The sequence below is a fragment of the Cebus imitator genome, unplaced genomic scaffold (assembly GCF_001604975.1).
Source record: "Cebus imitator isolate Cc_AM_T3 unplaced genomic scaffold, Cebus_imitator-1.0 Scaffold253, whole genome shotgun sequence".
Taxonomy (NCBI): Eukaryota; Metazoa; Chordata; class Mammalia; order Primates; family Cebidae; genus Cebus; species Cebus imitator.
In genome coordinates this window covers 2,709,590-2,715,441 of record NW_016107568.1, presented here as the reverse complement: position 1 = coordinate 2,715,441, position 5,852 = coordinate 2,709,590, and the positions used below count along the sequence as shown (strand labels likewise).

The following is a 5,852-nucleotide window of genomic DNA, read 5'->3' as shown; positions in this document are numbered from 1 at the left end:
AAAAGCGTTTTGTCCAAATATTCAATCCACTCCAAAAACATAAATATAGGCTTGCCCAGGCCCAGCTGGATGCCTTCTGCTCATTGCTCTACACACCCTGAAAGCCCTTGTGAAGCTCCCCAGAATCCCTGACCTGCGCGTGAGCCCACATTCAGTTGGCTTTTACACGTGCTCCACACTAGCCTTTATTTTCAATATTTCGCTGAAACTTTGCAATAATCCCATTATTGGTATTGTTTTGCCAGATTTGCAAATGAAGAAAAGGAGCCTCTAAGAAATAATTTGGGCTGGGCGCAGTGGCTCATGCCTGTAATCCCAGCATTTTGAGAGGCCAAGGCAGAAGGATCACTTGAGCCCAGGAGTTTGAGATCAGCCTGGGCAACATGGCAAAACCCTGCCTCTATCAAAATAATACAAAAATTAGCTAGGTGCGGCAGCACACACTTGTGGTCCCAAGTACTAAGGAGGCTCAGTTGGGAGGATCACCAGAGCCTGGGAGGTCAAGGCTGCAGTGAGCTGTGTTCACACTACTGTACTCTATCTAACCTGGGTGACAAAGAAAGATCCTGTCTCAAAAAAAGGAAGGAAGGAAGGAAGGAAGGAAGGAAGGAAGGAAGGAAGGAAGGAAGGAAAAGATGAGAGGGAGGGAGGGAAGGAGGAAGGAAAGAAGGAAGAAAAAGAAGGGAGGGAGGGAGGGAGGGAAGGAGGAAAGAAGGAAGGAAGGAAGGAAAAGAAGTGAGGGAGGGAAGGAAGAAAGGAAGAAAAAAAGAAGGAAGGGAGGGAAGGAAGGAAGGAAAGAAGGAAGGAAAAGAAGGGAGGGAGGGCGGAAGGAAGAAAGGAGGAAGGAAGGGAGGAAGAAAAAAGAAAGAAAAAAGAAAGAAAGGAAGGAAGGAAGAAAAAGAAAAGAAAGAAAGAAAAAGAAAAGAAAGAAAGAAAAGAAAGAAAGAAAAAAGAAAGCAAGAAAAAAAGAGGGAAAGAAATTGCCCAGGGTGTCCCAGCTGGGAAGGGCAGAGGCGACATTCAAAGCAAGGTGTGCTATTTGCATACTCCACCCTGGGTCTTCTCCAGTCCTTCTCCTACCCCAGGACACCCCGATTCACTGTCTTAGGTTTAAAGGGCCTACTCTGCAACTGGGCATTTCCTCTTGGAAGTCCCATAGGTACCTCTTTCTCATCTTCTCTCCTAAATCAACTTAAAAGTCAAAGTCTTTCAAAACCTTCTTGCTGATCAGTAGCAGGATTGTGCCTATGAATAGCTACTGCCCTCCAGCGTGGGCAACAAAGGCAGAATGTGTCTCTTATAGTAATAATATTTTTTTAAGTCAAAGTTGACCAGGTGTGGTGGCTCACACGTATAATCCCAGCACTTTAAGAGGCTGAGGTGGGCAGATTGCTTGAGCCCAGGAGTTTGAGGCCAGCCTGGGCCACATGGTAAAAACCCATCTCTACAACAAGTATAAAAATTAGATGGGTGTGTTGGTGCACGCCTGTGGTCCCAGGTACTCAGGAGGCTGAGGTGGGAAGATCACCTGAGCCTCGAGGGGTGGAGATTGCAGTGAGCCAAGATCACACCACTGCACTCCAGCCTGGATGACAGAGTGAGATCTTGTCTCAAAACATAAATAAATAAAGAGAACCGGAGAATTCGAAGTACAGCGCCTGCGCACTGCAGTAGCTCCTGGTGCCGGTTGCAGTTTGCCCGCGGGTGTGTGAAGAGAAACAATCGGTGTGGAGGCCACAGGGGACTCGCCAGGATGAGCAGCACCTTAGCTAAAATCGCAGAGATAGAAGCTGAGATGGCTTGGACTCAAAAGAACAAGGCCACAGCACACCACCTAGGGCTCCTTAAGGCTTGTCTTGCTAAGCTTCGTCAGAACTCATTACTCCAAATGGTGGTGGTGGTGAAGGTCCAGGAGAAGGTTTTGATGTGGCCAAGACAGGTGATGCTCGAATTGGATTTGTTGGTTTTCCATCTGTGGGGAAGTCAACACTGCTTAGTAACCTGGCAGGGGTGTATTCTGAGGTAGCAGCCTATGAATTCACTACTCTGACCACCGTGCCTGGTGTCATCAGATACAAAGGTGCCAAGATCCAGCTCCTGGATCTCCCAGGTATCATTGAAGGTGCCGAGGATGGGACAGGTAGAGGTCGTCAAGTCATTGCAGTGGCCCGAACCTGTAACTTGATCCTGATTGTTTTGGATGTCCTGAAACCCTTGGGACATGAGAAGATAATTGAAAATGAACTGGAAGGCTTTGGCATTCCCTTGAACAGCAAACCCCCCAACATTGGCTTTAAGAAGAAGGACAAGGGAGGCATTAATCTCACAGCCACCTGCCCCCAGAGTGAGCTGGATGCTGAAACTGTGAAAAGCATTCTGGCCGAATACAAGATTCATAATGCCGATGTGACTCTACGTAGTGATGCTACAGCTGATGACCTCATTGATGTGGTGGAAGGAAACAGAGTTTATATCCCCTGTATCTATGTGTTAAGTAAGATTGACCAAATCTCCATTGAGGAATTGGATATCATCTATAAGGTGCCTCACTGTGTACCCATCTCTGCCCATCACTGTTGGAATTTTGATGACCTACTGGAAAAGATCTAGGACTATCTGAAACTAGTGAGAATTTATACCAAACCCAAAGGCCAGTTACCAGATTACACATTCCCAGTGGTGCTTCTTTACTCCAGGACCACAGTGGAGGATTTCTGCATGAAGATTCACAAAAATCTTACCAAAGAATTTAAATATGCTCTGGTCTGGGGTCTCTCTGTGAAACACAATCCTCAGAAAGTGGGTAAAGACCATACGTTGGAGGATGAGGATGTCATTCAAATTGTGAAGAAGTGAAACCTTCCCCCTTTCCCATCTGCCGGGTGAACCACAACAACTTTCCCCATGATCAAGCACCCTACCCCAGTTCTTTCTGGCTTTAACAGTCACTGGATCAGGATCCAGGGGAGGGAGATGGAGGCACCCAAACTGGAACTTCATTTGTCTTACCTTGGTGTCACTGTGTATGTTGAACTGCATAAAAGACCTGGTAGGCTGGTCAGCTACATGCAAAAATAAATAAATAAACAGAACCAGTCTATATTAGTCCCAGAGTAGATTAATATAGTAGACCAAATACCATTCCCAAGGGCAATGGGTCAGGGACTGAGCAGAAAATGCATGGCAACAGGACCACCAAGGCGAGGATGATTCCTGCCCATGAACCACGATGGTGTGGTCATGGTCCAAGGGCGCTGTCTGAAGGCCATCTCTGGGGAGCAGCATCAGAGCCAATTCCTACTCTGCTGCTACAGCCAGATTGTCCGGCCTGGAGCCCCAGTCCCTGACCATCTAGCTCTGCTTCATCAGAACTGAGTTTCCTGGAGATTCCTCTGGGGCCCAGAGTGAATCTCACTAGAAAACTTGCCCTCATGCTGAAATAATTTTGAAAATCTCCTGGAAGGCACGTACCATATCTTTTTGTCATTGTCCCCCACTCTGCCTGGAACCTACAGAGTTGGCACGCAGTACATATTGGCTAAAACAAAACAAAAATGCATTTTCAGATCTTATTTATTATTATTATTATTATTTGAGATGGAGTTTTGCTCTGTTGCCCAGGCTGGAGTGCAGTGGCACGATCTCAGCTCACTGCAACCTCTGCCTCCTGGGTTCAAGTAATTCTAACTCAGCCTCCCAAATAGCTAGGATTAGAGGCACATACCACCTTGCCCGGCTAATTTTTGCAAATTAGTGGAGATGGGGTTTCACCACATTGGCCAGGTTGGTCTCAAACTCCTGACATCAAGTGATCCTCCTGCCTTGGCCTCCCAAAGTGCTGGGATTACAGGTGTGAGCCACCAGCTGGGTCTGTATAGATTCCGTTCATTTAAATGCTGCCATTCTTCCAAATCCAGTGCAAATTCCTATTTTCCAACAGTGTTTTCTGTTTTTCCCAGCCAATAGCACCTCCTCCATCTTTAGACACAGTGCTGAACTTACACCGCCATGTAAAATCAGTAGCATGTACACGAATATTTAGCTTTTCACTCCAACCACTAGGGAACTCCTTGTGAATCTGATTCAGGACACGCTTCTCTGGTCCCACCTATGCCTATAAATAGTCACACTTTTGATGCAAAGAGTGCAACGTCTATATTTGAGCAAAGTTTTGTTCTGTTTTGAGACACAGTCTTTTTGCCCAAGCTGGAGTTGGCGCCATCTCAGCTCACTGCAACCTCCGCCTCCTGGGTTTAAACGATTCTCCTGCCTCAGTCTCCTGAATAGCTGGGATTACAGGGGCATGCCACCACGCTCGGCTAATTTTTGTATTTTTAGTAGAGACGGATTTTCACCGTGTTGGCCAGGCTGGTCTTGAACTCCTGACCTCAGGTGATCCACCCACCTCAGCCTCCCAAAGTATTGGGATTACAGGCATGAGCCTCCACACCTGACTTCATTAATGTTGTTCTTCTTTCATGTATTTTCTCCAGAGAGGGATAAAGGACAGAATATGAAAGCACAGCTTCTCATAGTCATTAGCAGCCAGGGTTTTGCCTTACCAGTTATCTTTCAACTAGATGAAGTATATCTCTGTGTCTGGATGGTCTTTCCTCCTCCCTGCCGCCCCATATCTTTGATTCTTGGAATTAGGAGTTGGGACTCCATGGCTTTAGTCAGAAGACGTGAAGATGATTCTTACCTTTTAAATAAGTAAGCACCTGGAGTCTAGAATTGCTGTAGATTAAACAATGCCACAGCCGGCTGGGCATGGTGGCTCATGCCTGTAATTCCAGCACTTGATCCATAAGGCAGGCTGATCACAAAGTCAGGAGATCGAGACCATCCTGGCTAACATGGTGAAACCCCATCCCTACTAAAAATACAAAAAATCAGCCAGGTGTGGTGGCACATGCCTGTAGTCCCAGCTACTCGGGAGGGTGAGGAAGAAGAATCGCTTGAACCTAGGAGTGGAGGTTGCAGTGAGCTGAGATCGTACCACTGCACTCCAGCCTGAGTGACAGAGTAAGACTCCATCTCAAAAAACAAAACAAAACAAAAAACAATGCCACAGCCCTGTGAATTGCCTTATCTATTCAAATGGGCCATCTAAAGAGAATCTATACTTTATCATTGTCCTAGGAGGCCTTTTTGCTTTCCGCTAATTTATATATAGTATCTACTGGCCAGGCACAGTGGCTCATGCCTGTAATCCCAGCACTTTGGGAGGCCAAGACGGACGGATCACCGGAGGTCATGTGTTTGAGACCAGTCTGGCCCACATGGAGAAAGCCCATCCCTACTAAAAATACAAATATTAGCCAGGTGTGGTGGTGCACACCTGTAATCCTAGCTACTCAGAAGGCTGAAGCAGGAGAATGGCTTGAACTTGGGATGCTGAGGTTGCAGTGAGCTGTAGTTTCCATTGGCTACTTAGTGCACACCTTATGTAAATGAAGAGTTTCCATTGGTTACTTAGTGCACACCTTATGTAAATGAAGAGAATGAAGGAAAGTTACAAAGTCATTTACTCTGTGTGCACTCTATGTAAATAAGAGAATACTTGGGTCAGGCACGGTGGCGCACTCCTATAATCCCAGCACTTTGGGAGGCTGAGGCGAGTGGATCACCTGAGGTCAGGAGCTTGAGACCAGCCTGGCCAACATAATGAAACCCCATCTCTACTAAAATTACAAAAATTAGCTGGGTGTGGTAGCAGACACCTGTAATCCTAGCTACTTGGGAGGCTGAGGTAGGAGAATCGCTTGAAATCGGGAGGTGGAGGTTATAGTGAGCTGAGATTGTGCTGCTGCACTCCAGGCTGAGCGACAAGAGCGAGACTCCATCTCAAA

General features: G+C 46.7%; 1 pseudogene across 1 annotated transcript; it reads left to right on the top strand.

The window, feature by feature from the left end:
- Positions 1-1,647: 1,647 nt before the first annotated feature.
- LOC108282903 lies at positions 1,648-3,072 on the top strand (annotated as a pseudogene). The gene has a single exon (XR_001816622.2). The product of XR_001816622.2 is annotated as a developmentally-regulated GTP-binding protein 1-like (transcript).
- The last annotated feature ends 2,780 nt before the right edge of the window (positions 3,073-5,852 follow it).